Below are 19,591 nucleotides of genomic sequence, written 5' to 3'. Positions count from 1 at the left end.
CCCAGCCAGACAGAACACAATTGATGAGGAACTTGCAAAAATGGTTGCACGTGATTTTCAGCCATTCTCAATTGTGGATGACAAGGGTTTCAGAAGCTACACCCATGCTCTCAATCCAATGTATGCAGTTTCAAGCAGAAAAACACTTTCCCAAAAAATCATCCCAGGCCTATATGATAGAGAACGTGCTTCACTCCAAGAAAGGGTCAAAAAAGCCACAGCTGTTTGTTTAACAACTGACTGCTGGACATCCCGAACCACCACATCATACATGTCAGTCACATGTCACTTTGTTGAAAATTACAAAATGGTGTCATGTCTGCTGGATTGTTTTGAGTTCAGTGCCAGGCACACTTCTGAGAACTTAGCAGAGGAGCTGCTCTAAGTGACAAAAGAGTGGGGTGTGGAAAGCAAAGTGGTTTGCTGTGTTAGTGACAATGCAGCTAATATAACCAAAGCAATTAAAATCCTGAAATGGACCCACCACCCATGCCTTGCACACACTATCAACCTGTTCATAAGAGATGCTCTGAAGGTGATGAAGCCGACTGTGGACAAAGTGAAGGCAATAGTGCTAGGCAATAAAGCTAATAGAGCTTTTACATGCTAAAACGGATTCTGGAGTCCAAGGATGCAGTGATCTCAACCCTGGCTGTCATTAATGCACCTGTCAATCATCTGAGCCAAGAGGAATGGGACGTACTGCAGGAAGCATGCACTGTTCCGGAGCCATTTGAGCAGGTCACTGTGGAGATCAGTGCAGACAGGTACAGTGTATAAATGTTATCACATTATTATTATTATCATCATCATCATTTTTATTAGTTGTTACATTAGTATGAAAAGCAGATTAGACATGACTGGAAATAATAACATATACTGATAAATAAATGAAAGGATCATTTTAACACTTCTTATTTATTCTTTTTCAGCTATGTTACAGCCTCTAAAATGTTAATCCTGTGCAAGGGTCTACAGAGAGTGACAGCTGAGCACAAGACCAGAGTAACCACAGGGAAAGTGAAAGAGTTAGTGGATACTCTCTGTGGATCCATGGACAGAAAGTTCCACAGAATGGAATATAACGCTGTCCTGTCAGAAACCACAATTCTTGACCCAAGATTCAAAAAGCTGGCTTTTAATGACAATAGAGCGGTGGATGAATATCCAGCCAGTCAACTCCACTGCAAGGGGGCCAAGAGGGAGAAGAGGAAGCAGAGCATGAACAAGAGGAGCCACAAGCATCTGCTGTTTGGAGGTTCTTTGAAGAATGAGCAAGTGGAGACACTACAAGAAGGAATCCCTCAGCAGATGCAATACTGGAAGTGAGATCATATCTCGAGGAGCCCCTTTTCCAGAGAAGTGCAGACCCACTGCTCAGTGTCTGGTGGGAGACCAAGGGTCTAGTCTACCCACGTCTTACACATGTGATGGCACGGAGACTGTGTATTGTAGCAACATCTGTACCCTCAGAGAGAATCTTCTCCAAAACAGGCCAGATAATAACAGAAAGAAGAAACAGGGTCAGCCCCTCAAAGCTGAGGCACTTGGTTTTTCTCAATGCCAATCTTCGCTAAAGATTTTGTTGTGTCATTCTGTGAGTTTGTTCAGATTGCTTCAATGTAAATAGTCCATCTTCTTGCACATGTTCAACCAGTGAATTTTCTGTTTTGTTTGTTTTGTTTTTTAAACACTGGTCTTTGTTTTTATAGCCTACTTTATAATTTATTTTTGTAGCACTCTGTTCAAGTTTGAAGTGTTCAGTAAATAAAGCCATATAAATGATAAATATTTTATATAGTGTATGTTTTTTACATTAGTAATTCATTTTACACATAGTTTTGCATTATTTTTGGTGATAAATATACTTTAAGCAACAGAAAATCTGAGGAGCCACTTGGGAACCGAAAGAGCCGTCTCTTTTTAGTGAGCCGAGCCAAAAGAACTGGCTCTCCAAAAGAGCCGGAATTCCCATCACTAGTAAAAAAGTCAGACCTCACAATCACCTGGAACTATTTTCCCTCCTTTTTTATCACTGCGTGCTACCGCCTGTTGACAGTTGCGCACCTTTCCATCAGCTGTTTGGTGAGGATGTCATACAACTTCATGTCAAAAAACCCGAACTATCCCTTTAATGATGGCTCCATTCCATTCAAGTGTCGCAGTAGCCTAAGCCATGGAAGTGTGATAGTGAGCCAGCATGCAGCTAAATGGAATTCAGCCATCATTTATTTATTTACACCTACTAGCTCTCACAGGTCAATGCAATTTGAGTCAAACTTCACCAAACTCTCATTTTGAATGCAGTGCCACTCCATGTACCACAGGAGCATCACAACATAAAACACACAGTAATGGAAGGGCTGTTCCTCTGTGACAGTGTGAATGTAGCTGAATACTTTGGTGTCAGGTCAGTTCTTGCAGTCTGCTGAAGAATGAGGGAAATAACTTTACTTCATGTTCATATGTTTGGCTGAATCACTGAGTCTGCTGTTTCTGTTTAACTCTATCCACATGCAGATGGTCAGTAGGTGTAATATTGTGAGGGTTTTAACAGTTCTGTTTGTATTTTTATTTTCAAAAAAGAAGGATACAATACACATCACAACAATGTTGACCACAACAGTGGTTATAACAGAGAACGCTTCCCTTTATCCTCCCCTCCCCGTTCCCCTCCCCCTTCTTTTTTACCCCAAGCGGATCTTCATTGTTGATATATATTTCACATGTTTTTACTTACATCAGTTGTACAGCAGGTCACATCTAAGAATACATAGATATCCCAAACAGAACAATCACCTACATACAGATACATTCCTCAGTTCAGTGAGTCTTTCACCATTGTTGCTCCTGAGGTCCAAGATTGGATAGTCTTCTACAGTAGCTAGCTCCATGCATTCTTGCTACCGATAATTCCATGTAAAGTATACTTAGGAATGATTGCAGCCACTGGGTACAGGTGAGGGTGTGTGAGGGCTTCCAGCGCAGAGCTAGCATCTTTTTAGCTGCAGTTAGGCCCGCAAGCAGAGTGTGGGTTGGAGTAGAGGTCAAGTTTAGCTGTGAGGTGTCATTTCAGAGTCTGGGACAACAGGGTATGGCTAGCCCTAATATAACAGATAACTTAGAGCAGGGGTGCTCACACTTTTTCAGCATGGGAGCTACTTTTGAAATGACCAAGTCAAAATGATCTACCCATTATATTTATTGAGAAATATATTGAGGATTCTTACAACTTATGTTGATGTATAACCACATATGTTGCACAACACAACATAACAAGAACTGAACAGACTGAACAACATAATTATGTACATTTTTTGCCATCACCTGAGCTCACTCTGATGACTTGCACTGAATTGAATCAGCCAGGGATACATAGTCCAGACAGTAGCTGCTGACAGCCAGCCTCAAGCACATTTCCAAATGTTCATCAGTCATAGTGGAGCGGTACTTGGACTTAATTATCTTCATGTGGGAAAAGGCTGACTCACATAAATAAGTGGAGCCGAAAAATGCAGTCAAGGAGGTAGCACATTTCCTCATGTTGGGATACTTTCCCTCTGCTAGTAAGTTCCAGAATTGTCCATGAGCTCTGGACTTCAGCTCAATGTCAGCTTGTAGTGTGAATATCTCATCTTCCACTCCAGAAGAGTTCAGGTGAAACAGTGTTGCAATTTTTGATGAGAGTGAATCAATCTCCACATCTTCCCGAAAAGGAAAACACATGAATGTTGCAACTGGCTCGAGCAAAGAAAAGTCTTGAAAGCGTTTTTCAAACTCTGACAGACAGTTGTCAATCTGCTCTGTGTAGCGTCCACTGTCAAGTTGCACACAGGCCTTCCCTTGCATCTCCAGCTCTGACGCCAGGTTCTGGAAGTTTGCCAAATCATGGCGCTGCAGCTTTGAGGACAGATGTTGCAGTTTGCGTTTGAAAGCATTAACTGAGCTGATCATATTGATCACTGTTTTGTCTTTTCCTTGCAGCTCTAGATTGAGGTCGTTCAACATGTTTGTCAGGTCAGTTAGAAATGCCAAGTCTAACAGCCACTCACCGTCACTTAGTTGCTTGTATTCTGCATGCCCAGTTGCACGGAAAAACTCCTTAATCTCCGGGCAGAGCTCTCGAAATCTTTGCAGGAATTTCCCTCGGCTAAGCCACCTCACGTCAGTGTGTAGCAACAAGTCAGAGTGGTCGCAGTCAGCCTGCTCCAGATGTGCACGGAATAGCCGTCTTTGAAGAGACCGGGCTCGAATAGCACAGGCGATCTTCGTTGCGACATCCATGATTTCTTTCATGTTGAGCATTTTAGCGCATAATGCTTGTTGGTGGATTATGCAATGGTAATTCAGAAAGTCTGGGAAAGCATCGTCCTGCCTACACTTGGCAATAAATCCATTCAAGTGACCAATCATTGCAGGTGCGCCATCTGTGGTGATAGACACCAATTTGTACACCGGCAGCTGGGTTTTCTCAATAAAGTTTTTGAACGACAGAAATATGTCCTCTCCTCGCGTCTTTTCTTTCATGGGCAGTAATGTTAACAGTTCCTCTTTTGCAGTCATATCACTAAACACCATACGAATGAAAACGCACATCTGGGCTGTGTCACTCACATCCGTAGATTCATCCAACTGCAGTGAGAAACACTCGCAATCTCCGATGTCCTTCCACATTTGCTGCGTTAAGTCCTCAGCCATGGCTTCACAACGCCGTGTAACTGTACTCCTTGACAGCTGGAGAGCTTTGATCGAAGACAAGATTTCTGCTTTATTTTTAAAGTCCCGGAACAATGAGTCTGCTGCTTCAACGAATGCCTCTTTTACCATCTCTCCATCTTGGAATGACTTCTTGTTTTTAACGATGATGTGACTTACTCGGAATGATGCTTCGGTGGCAGCTTTCGCTTTAGAAGTAGCTTGTGTGAAAAATGACTGCTGTCCCAATAACTGGGATTTTAGCTCCTTCACCTTTGTCTTTCTCAGCTCGCTTTTCGGCGGGAATTCAGTGTCGTATTTTCCATGAAGAGTCCGAAAATGCCGCTCCACATTTCCCTTCTTTGGTATTGCGACGGTAGACTGGCAGATGAGACAAACGCACTTTGAAAATGTCATAGTGAAAAAAAAGTCCTCCTCCCATTCCGTATGAAAGTGATAGGTTTTTTTCTTTTTACTTGGTCCAGCTCCCCCACTCATTTTTATACCCTATCTTACTTTTAAGAGGAAAAAAACGATGTAAAAAATTAGGATGTAACTAACGACTAGCTTGTTAGCTTTGCAGTGCTCAGGGGCGTTGTTTGAACAAGCACAGTGACCTAATTGTACGGGGAAAAAAATCAGATGTCTGGTTGTCCTGTGTATCAATCAAGTGACGGGATGGCTGATAGGCTGACGTCTAGTTTTTTTATTCAAAACAACTCAACTTTATTTGTATAGCGTCAGTTCATGACAATGTAGCGCGGGAAGTGGGGGGCTGCCGGGGCTGCAGCCCCCCTCGTCAGAGGGTCTGCCCCTCTCTGCCAGAGTGGAAGAAATCTTACATCTTGTTATAAAAATAAAACCAACAAAAAATAAAAACATATAACATATTTATTCTGTGTCGAATGGGTTTGATTTGAGTTATTGTGATATGTGAAAGAATACATTTATATTTTCTTTTTTTTGTCAAGCCGCTATGTTAGCAGGCACTTCCGGTGCCGCTGTCAAAAAAAACAGACCAATTTCCAAATCAGCCAAATATAAAATTCCCGGGAAGGAGATTTGGAAACGAGAACGTTTGAACGATCATTACAATATAGCTGGTTTGGGAGATGGAATTTTCCATTTCAGTTTTATTTTTCTGGCTACGTTCATTGCTGTTATTATTGTTGTTTATATAAATGTTATTATTGTTATTGTTATTGACTATTGTAGGCCATACATTCAAGGTGTGGATGACGGTGGAATTTAGCGTGTTTACTTTTAAGTCTCTGAATAGGCCTACTGTTGATTTACAGGACTTATGTTTATGTTATTTTTAGTGTACCTATATAGTTTCGTAAGTTCATACAATTTTCAGGGGATCCATACGCTAAAACTCCACTGTCCAGGGTGCTGGCATTTTCAGCACCATGGACAGTCCTAGAGGGACATCGCTAACTAAAGTTATTTAACGTGGTAGGTCTGTTGCATCGAATAGATAATTTATCAAATCAATCACATGTTATAAAGTTCATATTCACTTAACACTAGAACCGCCAAGGGGGTGTGGGATAAAAAGAAAAAAAAATATGATCATTTATACCTCGAACCGCCGAGGGGTTCATTTTTACCCCTTATAAAACCGCTGTATAATGCCGTGCTCAACACTTCCGCGGGGGGGGGGGGGGGGGGGGGTTGTTGTTATTACGTACTTTATTATTTTTTCACTTTGCTTCATGTTTGATACACGTTGTTGTCCGACTCGTTTATAGGAGAGAACGGGAGAGTTCACTCAGTAGGTAAGTTTTACCTTACAATGACAGGTGCGAACGAGGTAGATTACTCCAGTAAAAGTAAGACTTAGTTTTATGACTTAGAAATCGCCAAATGACTTACTTTAACGAATTTCGTTAGTTTATATAATGCAGATTTGTAAAATATTACTTTTATGAGGATCACAGTCACAGACTGTAGAAACTTAGCATTTCATAACTGTGGTAGCAGCGGTGCAGCAGATGTAATGACTGGATGCTGCGTGCTGCGATTCCCTGGAAAATTGGCTTCTTCTCCCTCAAGCAGGGTACACTTGCACTCACACTAGCCAAATAATCCGGATTTTAGGGGGCAAACGTGCTTTGGCACGGTACGATTGCCTAGTGCGCGCTAAATGAGCAGTGTCAGAGTAGCCGCGGCGGGGGTTGCGTGTAATCGCCGATGTACACCCCACTGATTGTTGCCGTTTTCATTCATAATTTCAGTATTCTTGACGCTTGCTGTGGCAGCTTTAGTGTTTCATGTTTGCTGTCTGTTGTTTCAATAGCCTATTTATAAGTGAGAACGGAAATTGAAAGCCAAGTTCAGTTTAGGTTTATTTCGCCTGAATGTAGGCTACAGTATATATTTATGTTTAGTTTTATTTCTTTATTTTGGCCCTATGGGTGAACAGATGAGGAGTGTGTGTGTGTGTGTGTGTGTGTGTGTGTGTGTGTGTGTGTGTGTGTGAGAGAGAGAGAGAGAGAGAGAGAGAGAGAGAGAGAGAGAGAGAGGGGGAGAGAGAGAGAGAGAGAGAGAGAGAGAGAGAGAGAGAACGGGTTCAAAGTGTCGCTAGTGTGTGTCCTGCTAAAATGATATTGGGTGCTGTAGTTCATCTGATTACATGAAATAATATAAATTGTAACACACTTATTTCTGCCCCCAACCCCTAAAACATATTAATAGGCTAATTAACAACAACCATCACAATGATGTGACGTCATGCATTTTGATCGCAGCTCCCCCTACTGAAAATACCTTCCAGCGCGCCTGATGTCACCTCACCTTGTCATGCGATCTACCAATAGTACCTTGGAGATCGACTGGTAGATCGCGATCGACGTATTGAGCACCCCCGACTTAGAGGATACTACTGTCCAAAAAGACTTCACATTGGGGGCACTCCCAGAACATGTGTAGGAAAGAACCTATCTATGTCCCAGAGGGCAGAGGTCACAGACCAGAGACGGAGTAAGCTTCATAAGGTGCCGCCCTCTTGGCGTTAGGTACATTCAGTGTATCAGTTTAAAATGAATGAGTTTGTGGATTAAGATTTTTTGCGGTTCCATCTAAATTGTCCCAAACTGTTAAAGTCTGTTTAAAGTAAGAATAAATATGTGTTCTGAGTTTGACATACCACAGAAAAGTGTGTTGTTAACCAGCCTGCCAAATTTGAAAGATTAAACAAATCACCAAATATATGAAATTATTCAAAGTTGTGTAAAAATCTGCCTCTTTCTCTGCTCCCAAACACTGTGGGCATGCCCGCCGAGTTCGCTGAAACCCCGCCCCCTACCAAGTGTCACCTGTCAATCAAAGTCACCACCTCTACCAGAAACATGGACGTTATGTGTGAGAGCTTTCTGCTGCTAGCTTGGCAGCTAACTCAGCACCTAACTCGGCGGCTAGCTCGGCGGCTCAGCTAACTGGCTAACTAGACTGTAGTAGTAGTAGTAGTGTGTGCTGAATGTTAAAATGGAGTTTTTTCTTGCCACTGTTGCCAAGTGCTTGCTCATGTGGGAATGTTGGGTCTCTTTAAAATTAAAACCTGAAGTGTTCGGTTTAGAACCTGCTCTATGTGTAAAGTGCCTTGAGATAACTTTGCGCTAAACAAATAAAGATTGATTGATTGATTGAATGTATTTATACCTCTACAGCAGCAGGGGCGGGTTTATACTAATCACCGCCTTGTTATGTAACGCAGTGGTGTTTTTTTCAGACCTGCCCACTAAATCCTGAAAACAGAAATCTTGAAACACAGTTTGTGAAGCCTAGCTCCACAATTCAAATCTAAATGGTTGAAATGCTTTGAAACACATTTTTTAGAAATATATTTATGACCTATTTAATGTGTTTAGAAGAAAATGACTGAATTCACTTTACACAGTCTTTAAACAACAGATTTCGTCAATGGGTAAACCAAGATCTCTAGCCCACGCTTGATGGACAGCCAGAGGCGTACAGGAATATTCTAGCAGGAAAGTATAAAGATTAGAGACTAGGCCTCTTGTCCTCCCTCCCACATCCAGAAGTGTGTGTAGTCTATGTGTGGGGAGGGGGGTACCCCAGGGCATAGCGGACCTAAGACGCAAGTAAAAGAAAAATGAAGTTCCTGGCAAGCCATAGGTGATACACAAGTCATTGAATGTCCCAAGACTGTTGATGTTGCACATTTCAGACATAGCGTTAACCCTTCTCTCAGACCATGCAGTGAAGAAAGGCACGCCCCCTGTGAGCAAAGCATAGTATTAAAGACAGGGCTTTGTCTGTGCCATTTCAATGTAGAACCTGTCACGCTCTCCACGGAGTGCCATACATTCAAAAGGAATGACACAATAGGGCCCAGTCTAAGTTTGGAGTGTTTCAGAGGGAGGCCTGAATATACTAGATCTTGTAGTTGGGGACAGTTAAGCCTCCCTTGTGTTTACGGCGCAGTAGGGTAGCAAGCTTAATCTGTGGTCGCTTCTCGCTGGCATGTGAGGCCAGGAGATAGGCGTCTGGATGTGTCAATAAACGTCTGTATCACAACACTGGAGGATTTCTGCTCAATGATAAACGGGGCTGTGGTAGAGACGTTCGGAAATGACATCATCCAGATCAGAGGTTAGTAGGTCAACCTACAGACCCCGGATGTTGATAACATGCCCCCACGGGCTCGGAGGGGAATAGCACTAACGTATTATAACTAAATATTGATGAAATGAACTAGTTTCTTAGCAGATAATGTGTTATATAGAGGCTGCGCTTTTTTTTATCATATGCAGTATGCAATATGCAAGCACTGTAAAAGGTTAGATAGATATATAAATATAAATGAAATACATTATCACAAATTATAACATATTGCTAAAAAAAACAGAAAAAAAAGTAAATTACACAAATCCTATATCACACATATACACAAGTAGAACAACATATAAACTGTGTTATAATTTGGTAGTGTGACTCATTGTACTTTTGGCATCATTAGGCTTCCATGGACCAGCTAGATTCCCTGCTCCTCCTACTTCAGGCTTTCAGTGTAGAGACCTGAGGTTAACCTGGTCCTCTCCTCATCTCATACTGCTGACTGAGATCTTCTCAGCAGGTAGAAGCTGTTAGTTCATAAACTAGAAGGATGATGCCCACTGCAACAAGGTAAATGATCCACACGGTGGCATTATAAAAAGAAGACATGACGTGCAAATGAGCAATAGAAAAACAATTTTCTTGTTTTTGTTTTTTTGGTGTGTGTGCCCTGTACTGTCCCCTGAATACTGCTTTGTGAGACAGCATTCACCTCAACGAGACATATCTAGCGAGATCTCGTAACATACCTAATAAATAATAAAATAGTGAGTGATAAAAGTGAATTCAAGTTAAAAGGGATATTTGCTTCACAAGCTGAGGTGTGTTATGTGTGTGTGTCTGCTTGTTTAACAGTGTTGTGTGTGTGTCTGCTTGTTTAATAGTGTTATGTATGTGTGTCTGCTTGTTTAACAGTGTTGTGTGTGTGTCTGCTTGTTTAACAGTGTTGTGTGTGTGTCTGCTTGTTTAACAGTGTTATGTGTGTGTGTGTGCTTGTTTAACAGTGTTGTGTGTGTGTGTGTGTCTGCTTGTTTAATAGTGTTATGTGTGTGTGTGTGCTTGTTTAACAGTGTTATGTGTGTGTGTCTGCTTGTTTAATAGTGTTATGTGTGTGTGTCTGCTTGTTTAACAGTGTTGTGTGTGTGTCTGCTTGTTTAACAGTGTTGTGTGTGTGTGTGTGTGTGTGTCTGCTTGTTTAACAGTGTTATGTGTGTGTGTGCTTGTTTAACAGTGTTGTGTGTGTGTGTCTGCTTGTTTAACAGTGTTGTGTGTGTGTGTGTGTCTGCTTGTTTAACAGTGTTATGTGTGTGTGTCTGCTTGTTTAACAGTGTTATGTGTGTGTGTCTGCGTGTTTAACAGTGTTATGTGTGTGTGTGTGCTTGTTTAACAGTGTTATGTGTGTGTGTGTGCTTGTTTAACAGTGTTGTGTGTGTGTCTGCTTGTTTAACAGTGTTATGTGTGTGTGTGTGTGTGTCTGCTTGTTTAACAGTGTTATGTGTGTGTGTGTGTGTGCTTGTTTAACAGTGTTATGTGTGTGTGTGTGTGTGTGTCTGCTTGTTTAACAGTGTTATGTGTGTGTGTGTGCTTTTTTAACAGTGTTATGTGTGTGTGTGTGCTTGTTTAACAGTGTTATGTGTGTGTGTGTGTGCTTGTTTAACAGTGTTGTGTGTGTGAGGATGAATTAGAGTTTAAACAATGACTTTTGTATCTGCTGGCTCTGAAGTGATTTTAGTTGTAGTTTTCACCAGAGTCACAATTTATTTGTTTAACTGGACAGTTAAGATGTCAAACCAGGCTGCCATGCTGACTCTAAGCCAGTGATCTAGAGGACAGTGTCATCTATTTGGAATGTCAATGATTTAAAATGAAACGGGGCTTTCATGTCATTGAGTTCTCTATTATCCACAAGATATGATCCAAAGGAAAACTGAAACTAATTCCTAGTCATTTTTATTAGATTTCAGTTAGTTGTACAGCAGTAGGTTGCAGTCAGTCTCAGTGCCTGAGGACAGACCCACTGCTGACCCCCCCTCCTCCTGACAGCTTTGATCCTGTTATCATCAAATAACTTCACCACTATTCTAATTTCATGGAACTTCAACTTGCTGTCACATCATCATCATCGTCATCATCATCAAAGTTTCACATTGTGTCAGTGTTGAACTGAACTTCACCTGTAAGAACTCAGCTACACTTCTACAATACATCCGTCTCAGACTGATATATGGGTGCGCCCATATTATTAGCTGATATTGACCTGATATTATCACAGATATATCGCTATCAACATATTGTCCGATATATGTCAATATTTTTTTATAAGTTATATAGGCATTGTTTTTATATATATATTGAAATAATTTTTCTTAATTCAGGTTTATGTTTTTTGTTATTGATAATTATTAAATTCTCAGTGTACTCTGTTTCTGATGTCACTTAATACAATAAGGTTTAATCCTAAACTGTAAAATATGTCTCCATTACATATCTTTGTCACAAGTGATAACCACATTTTATGGATCACTGAAAAAAAAATGTATTCATTAGTGCTGCATGATTAATGTAATCACAGCCTGAATCATGATGTCAGCCTGTGTAATTATATAACCACAAAAGAGACTGTGATTTATTTCAATTTAAAATAAATGTGTGTGTGAGAACGTTTGGTCATTAACACCATAAGCAGAGATGCTTCATAGACTACTCTCAGTCTTTGTCAGTGGAACGTGTGCAGTGCGTGGTCACATGACAGACCAGGTGGAAATGGATGCTAACTAGCAGGCCCGTGTTAGTGGGAGCTGTGTGAGGAGCGTCAGGTCATTATCACAACAGACAACAGCACTAACATTGTGAAAGTTGGGTGGGGCTTAATCAATGGACATAGACTTCACCTTGCTATTGGTGAGTTAGATTCTCATCAGTATTGATAAACCATTTGGTTTATTATGTTGCCATTGCAATGGTAATAACAATATATTCACTTTTTCACCAAATCATGTAGCCCTGCTATTCATCTAAATATTGTATAAGATAAGATTTTTATTTTTTTTCTTCAGTTTTTTAAATGTTATTGTTGTATATGCACTTTAAGGTCCTTTTTCTTAGTTTATAATTGTATTGTTATGTATATATATATATATATATATATATATATATATATATATATATATATATACACATATATATATACATTATATGTATATATGTGTTAATTTTATTGCTGTATACATTTGTCTTTTTCTACATCACTATTCTTGAGCTGCTGTAACAGTGAATTTTCCCCACTGTGGGATTAATACATTTATCTTATCTTATCTTATCTTATATCAGCCGATATATTGATATCAGAATAGTTTTACTCCCTAATATTGGTATCAGCATTGGCCCCAAATATCCATCAGTGGTCGGGCCCTAATTTTATGTTGAGAAGAATCTCTGCTAACCTATAGATTTTTTTTTACCTGAATATTTGTCAACATCTTTTCAGGTTCAACATGTCAGCCTGTGAAAAAGGCAGCAACAGTCTGAATTAAAAGCTAAAAATAAGTATCACTTTTACCATTACAGTAAACAGTAAAAGTCTGCACAAAAGCCTTGTGCTCACATAGTAGACCTGATTACTTTTGGGAGCACCGTGCTGCATACATTTGCCTATTAATGAAGCAAATGGCAGGACTTCAGGCAACTCAAGTATATCTTGTTGAAATAAGACACTTTGTTATGACAACTCACAGTCTTCAGCCTGCACATTTACAGCAGCCAGCATCACCATCAGCAGCAGCAGGGGGAAAAGACTTCAATTAAAACAGAGAAGAAGGAATAAAAGAGTTTGAGTTGCTAAGAAGTCCCCAAGGCCTTGGTCCAGTGTTTCCTTACTGTCCCAGAGACAGCCTGGTCAAATGCAGCGAATAATAAATTGGATTACTTTTATCAGTGGGTAGTCAATCTGTTGGCCCTGTATTTGAGCCCAGCTCTTTATAGCCAGTAATGATCAGTACAAAGAGAGGGCTTTCCATGGTCTCAGTGCAGTTTATAGATGAGCTACATCAGGGAGGCACACACACACTATAGTCTACCCCACCCCCCCCTCCCCTGGAGCAGTGTTGGTGGTTGTGCAGGTCTCCAGACCAGCACAACCACCAACACTGCTCCATATATCCAAAGCTTTTACAAAAAGCAAAAGAAAATACCAGTTCACACTTATATTTAATCCAGAGCATATACAATACCAATAAATAGCTCTCCATCAAACAGCTGCTCATCCAACATACAGTTCAGACAGAATTTGGGGGAAGGGGTTTTATGCTGGGCTTACAGTACATCAGCCACTTCATTTAAGCAGATTGCACTGTTATGTGCTCTGTAATAATGTGCAGGAATCACAAAGGGGATTAGTATTTAGCTAAGTATGCATATTAGCCAGCTAGCATCATCTAATGACAAGAATGCACATAGCACTAAATGTAACTTCTCCTTCCTCTGGTTTGAAGTTTGGGATTCATATGGAATGAATCATAAAGAAGTTCTCCGTCTTCCTCCAGCCCAAGGTGCACAGCAGAACTGTGAATAAGGCAAGCTTGATAGATACTAGATAAATATATCTTATATTTAATAGAGCCTGACCCATATATCAGTCAGCCAATATTATCGGTCAGTATCGGCTTATCACAGATATATTGGTATTGGTGAATATGTTGTCCGTTAAGTGCCAATATTAAAAAAAAAAAAAAAAAAAAAGTTATATAAGCTCAATTTTTATGTATATTTGATCCTTTTTCTTAATTCAAGTTTAATATATGTATGTTTCTTTATTCAAAGCTATTTATAATTATCAAATTCCCAGCTGTGTTTTTACTGTTTCAGAGCACTGATGTCAGTTTGTACAATAAAGTTTATTGTTAGACTTAAAAATATTCATCAATAATATATCTTTGTCACAAGTGCTTGATAATCAGATTTGAGGGAGCATAACAAAAAAAAGTGTTTATGTATATATTCTGTACATATAACATTATCTGCCAATAATACAATATCATCATTTTTTTGCTCCCTAATATCAGTATTGACATCAGCCCCTAAAATCCAGTTTCGGTCAGGCTGTAATATTTAAACATACCTTGTAGAAACTTACATTATGAAATAAGGTGCATGTAAACCCCCCCCCCCCCCCCCCTTTTTTTTAAATGACCAAGGTATGGGCCTGCAGTCATTTATTGGTTGTGTATGGGTGAAGATGGTTACCACTGCTGACCTCTTCTAAGTGGTCTGACCTTCACAGATGTGTTGATTTAAGTCTCTTGTCTCCAAGATCCTTGCTGTTTCACTGGTCAGAAGTCAGAATGTAAAAGTATAAGGTTCATATTTTCACTGCATTTTTGACTGTTCTGTTGTAACTGACTTCTGTTACAAAGTATATAATATAAGGAAGTTGATGGTATTGTTCAGAAGAAGCTGTCATTAGAACTTATTTTCTGTATTTTGGGTGTTCAGTCTACTGCAGTGAAGTTGCTTCACGTGCTGCTGTTAAGTGCAAGGAGATGTATCCTCCTCCAATGTCCTTACTATCTCACATTGGATCAGGAGTGTAATGGAACTCATCCCTCTTGAAGCAACAAGGGTTTGGCTGAAAAACAAACCATTTAAATTCTTCAACATTTGAAAGCCCTTTCTGGACTATATTGGAGAAGAACGGGCCCAGGCTTTGCAGAAGGGTCTAAATGGTTGAGCATGGGCTGAAATAAGTGAGTACAGTCACTGTTAATTGACTTCATCATTATCCCTGATGACTCTTAACACAGTATTTTGTAATTAGCTTGTGCCTCTGTGTGTTGTTTGTGTTTTTATGTTTTGTTAACATATTCTGGCTTTATATTTTTTCTATTCATTTATTGGTCTGTGTTTTGATGTCCTGATTTTTGTGGAGAGAAACTTCTTGTTCTGTTCCTGTTTGTAAACTTCAAATTCAATTAAAAAAAAGAAAAAGAAATAAAGTCAGAGTACGATTCTCATCATCCTCTCATGCTAATGACAAACAAGCCAAAATGGATTTATAAGAAATGTATGATCCAATGCTTTTACAATTCGACCCTTCTTTTTTATATTACAAAAGTACTATTTCACTTTATTTCCTTCTGAAAATGAAACGTATTGGCAACATAGTTACAGCCAGTATTTATACATGACTTATGAAACATGTATGTATAAAAAAATACTAATTTTGCACTTAAATATTGTGACACAATGACAGCAATGACAGTCCTTTTTTGTGGTCAGTGAATACTACATAATAAATAGAATATAGATACATTTGTTCAATAATGTCTCCTCCATTCTTCTTTGACATATCTGGTAGACAATATTGGAACACTTTGGGTTCCTGTGAAGAAGGAATCTCTTATATTATCTTTTGTGGCAGAATAGTTTAGACAAGCTTTGGACAGACTCTCTTTATCCCCAGCATGAAGAAAGTGCTGATTTCAAATGCAGTTTCAGTTACAGTGCAAGTTGGTAACACAGAAACAGATGCATGTCTTTCTTTGTTCTTCCTTGTGACAGGATTCATGTGGTTCTTTAGGCTGACTGAGCTGTGTTTCACACTTCTACCACTAATGGTGCTTTTCCACTATACAGTTCTAGCACTACTCAACTCGGCTCGGATAGCACCTGGTACCTGCTGCTTTTTTAGTACCTGCTCTGCTGAGGTTCCAAGCGAGCCGAGCCGATACTAAATATGACGTCAACAGACTGCCGGCCACTGATTGGTCAAAGAGTCTTTACTGGAAGAGTCATGAGCTGTTCCATACAAGAATCAAACCCGGCATTTTTAAATACCAGCAACATCGTTACAGCCATACGGCTCAATTCTAGCTTTGTGTGTGATAAAAGCCACATACAGCAGCAAGTACACCATCGCCTCCATGTCCTCCATTGTTTATGTGTTTGTGTCATGGCAGTTTCACACAGCCGTGCTATGACGCCCCCGCCCACGTTGAGTAGGTACTATAGTAATGGAAAAGGTCCTTCCTGGAACCAAACCGAGTCGAGCCGAGTAGTGCTACTGTATAGTGGAAAAGCTCCAACAGTCTACACACAGTTAGCTGGCTCCTCAGTGTTGCTAACCAGACCTTCTGGCTCACTTTCAGTCACGTTCAAAGTCTCCCCAGCAGCTGTGTGACATGATGTAAAGAGGATTCAGTGTGATTCAGGCCCTTCAACTGTTTTCATGCAGGACTGATATGAGATTGTTATTGAGGCTGCAGTGGGGCTGTGCAAACTGTTTAATAGAAGCATTTGGAATGGAACAGAATTCAAAATGTCTGTTTTCTTTTATTTATTCTCTTTTTATTAAACAAATCCATAGGGGGCAGGAGATGAAGGCGAATGTCTGTGAAGCGAAGTGTCTGAACCTTTCAAGTCTAGGCAACAAATAAAACTAATGCTTATTTTACTTTGAATACACGTAGGCACCAAGCACTCAAGCAAAGAGCTCATTTGGATGAGTTAGATCAGGATCACACACATCTATCATATTATTAGATAGATAAACTATAATTAGAGAATGGATATCAGTCAACCGTGTAATCTATTTTCATCGGAGGTTCCTCCTCAATTGCACCCAAATAAAAACGGCAGAAACATGCAATAACATTGGATTTCCCTTTAGTATTTTAGTGACTTCATTAAAGAGAGATATCATCTGTTAAAAATATTCACTCATCTCTGTGCCTCAGGACAGTTCAGCTCATATTTGTGAATGTGAACCAATCTTTCCTCAAGGCAGTCAACCTAACATCCGATTTAATGATGTGATTGGAATAGCAATAAAGGTGCTGCTTCACTAACATCAATTAAACAACAAATTACATTTTTATTATCATTAAAATGTGATTTGTGAGCTTTAACAAAAAAGTTGTCCAAGTTCCCTCATACTGTTCCCGGGGCATAGATGTGTGTCTGTCCTTTACATTGTTGGCACTGCTATATAAAGAATATATTTTTACAGTTTTATAATTATTGGTAGTCAACTTCTCCTGGTCCCAGCCTGTCTGAAGCAGTTGCTCCATGCCTTCTTCTATTCCACAGTCACACAGTCAGTTTCAGGTTCACACTCAACCCCACCATAATAAAGCATAAATCAGCTGTTGGCAGTGTGCAGAGTAAAGTGTTGTGATACATAATTACTTGGAGAGATTGAGAGTGTATGTAATGTTTTTAGTACTGCAATACTACTAGCGTAATTTTAGGAATATTAAGCGCACCTAAATATAAGCCGCACCCACAGAATTTTTTAAAAATATTTTTTTTGAACATAAATACGCCGCACATGTCTATAAGCCGCAGGTGCCTACATTGAAACAAAGGAACTTTATACAGGCTTTAAAGCGATGGTTCGGCGTAATTTCGACCTAGTGTCATATGCACCATGACGTCTATCTAAACACCACCTCAGCCCCTTTTTTTCATTTGGTCACAAATTGGTGGAGTTAGAGCTATCAGCCGAATGTCTTAGTACAGGTGCTAATGGAACCAAACATGTATCTCATAAATGACCCCACTAATAATGCCTGGATTGTTATCAAACTTCTACAGTAGTACAAATAGGCTCTTTAGTCATAAATCCATGCATTGGAAAGTTTGTAAGTACACCAGGAGTTTATTAAAATAACACTTACCTGATGGCTTTTACTCTGCTGCTACTGCTAAAGCTGGAAACATCGTGGCGATTACTGAAATACCGTGTGGTCACGCGATATTTCGACGATGTTTACAACTTTAGCAGTCCATAAAAATCCTTAAATTGTGTTTCAATTTTAACTGGTGCAGCTTCTCCAGCTATTACGGTAAAAGTGGAGCGGCCCTCAGAAACTCACAGACCATTAGGCATAGCCAATGTTGTCATGTGACGCTAATCAGCCAATCAAATCTGTCAGTGAGATACACACAGAGAAAAGAGGAGAGACAGAGAAGAGGCAGATAAGAGCTAAAACTTTATTTAAGAAACACAATCAGAAGCTTTCTGTAATGCACTTTATTTTGAAATGTGTAGAGGCAGATATGTGTGCATCATGTTAAAATTTGAGAACAACAAGAGAGACGAAAGGTCAACAGTTGTACCAGTTGGGGACTCCTTTTTAAGGAGTTGTTTTTACCATATCCATATCCCCAAAGGAGATCAGATTAGAGTTAGATTCCCAGGATATCTGATGTTGGCTGAACATGTCGGGTCAGGTTGACGAGACACTAAACAAATAACACGCAACACAGTAGTATAAAGTGTTTGAGTGTACGGGGTTTGGGAGCTGTTCTACTGTTGTCATCTGTTCGTTGGTGTCTGCAGTATTTGCTGCATCATCAATAAAGTCCCACTTGGCTGTTCGACAACTTCTGTTCTCAGTCTCTTACTTTAGGGTTACTGGAGTTAAGTAATCAAGAAATTATCTTACAAATGCCATTTTTATTTGATATGAGAAAAAAACATGTATTTATCTTTTTATTCTTATTTATTTTATAATGTATTGGATGTGTTTCACATTGGTCTCAATGTGAAACACATCATATTCAATCCTTCTCTTCTTTATAGGGTAAGTGCACCCTCAAATTGTGCCAGCTCCCTAACCCAAACCCTGCAGATTTTAAACATGCAACAGAGGAGTGAAAGGTAATGACTGTAGGATGTGTGGTCTTGTTTGTTTTCATGATTATATGAGTGCAGCTTCAGTATTTGTCAGGAGTAACTAGGGATGGACTTGTGGGAGAAAGCTGTGTGTCTTAGTTTCAATGCAATTGTGTTCAGTGGTCTGGCTTAAAGTACAGGCTGCTGGAACTGATCTCAGCCAGTCTAGATGATGCTTGTGATCCCACTGGGTGTGCTGCGGTGCATTTCAGAAGCGTCTCTCTGCTCTGTGCTGGTAAACATACATGGTTAACCTATGTAGTCTAAAGTCTTAAACACAATTGGGCTGTTTAGTTGTGCTGCTACTGCAGTGATTATGGTAACCTAAAGGCACTCAATGGGCTTTGACTAGGCTGCTGTAATGACTGTAGTAACTAGAGCCTGATCAGTATATCGGTCAGCTGATATTGGCCTCTCACAGATGTATCATATCAGCGTATATGTTGTCTGATAAATGCGAATATTTTTACATTGTTAGTTATACAGGCAGCTTTTTAATGTATATTTCATCCTTTTTCTTAATTCAAGTTTAATTATATATTACATACATTATTTTGTATATGTGTTTTTTGTTAATTATTTATAATTAAATTTCATTTTATACAGTAAAGTTTATTGTGAAATGGTAAAATATCACTGCCT

Source organism: Scomber japonicus, chromosome 8 (assembly GCF_027409825.1).
Source record: "Scomber japonicus isolate fScoJap1 chromosome 8, fScoJap1.pri, whole genome shotgun sequence".
NCBI classification, from domain to species: Eukaryota; Metazoa; Chordata; class Actinopteri; order Scombriformes; family Scombridae; genus Scomber; species Scomber japonicus.
Note: the sequence above shows the minus strand (reverse complement) of the source record.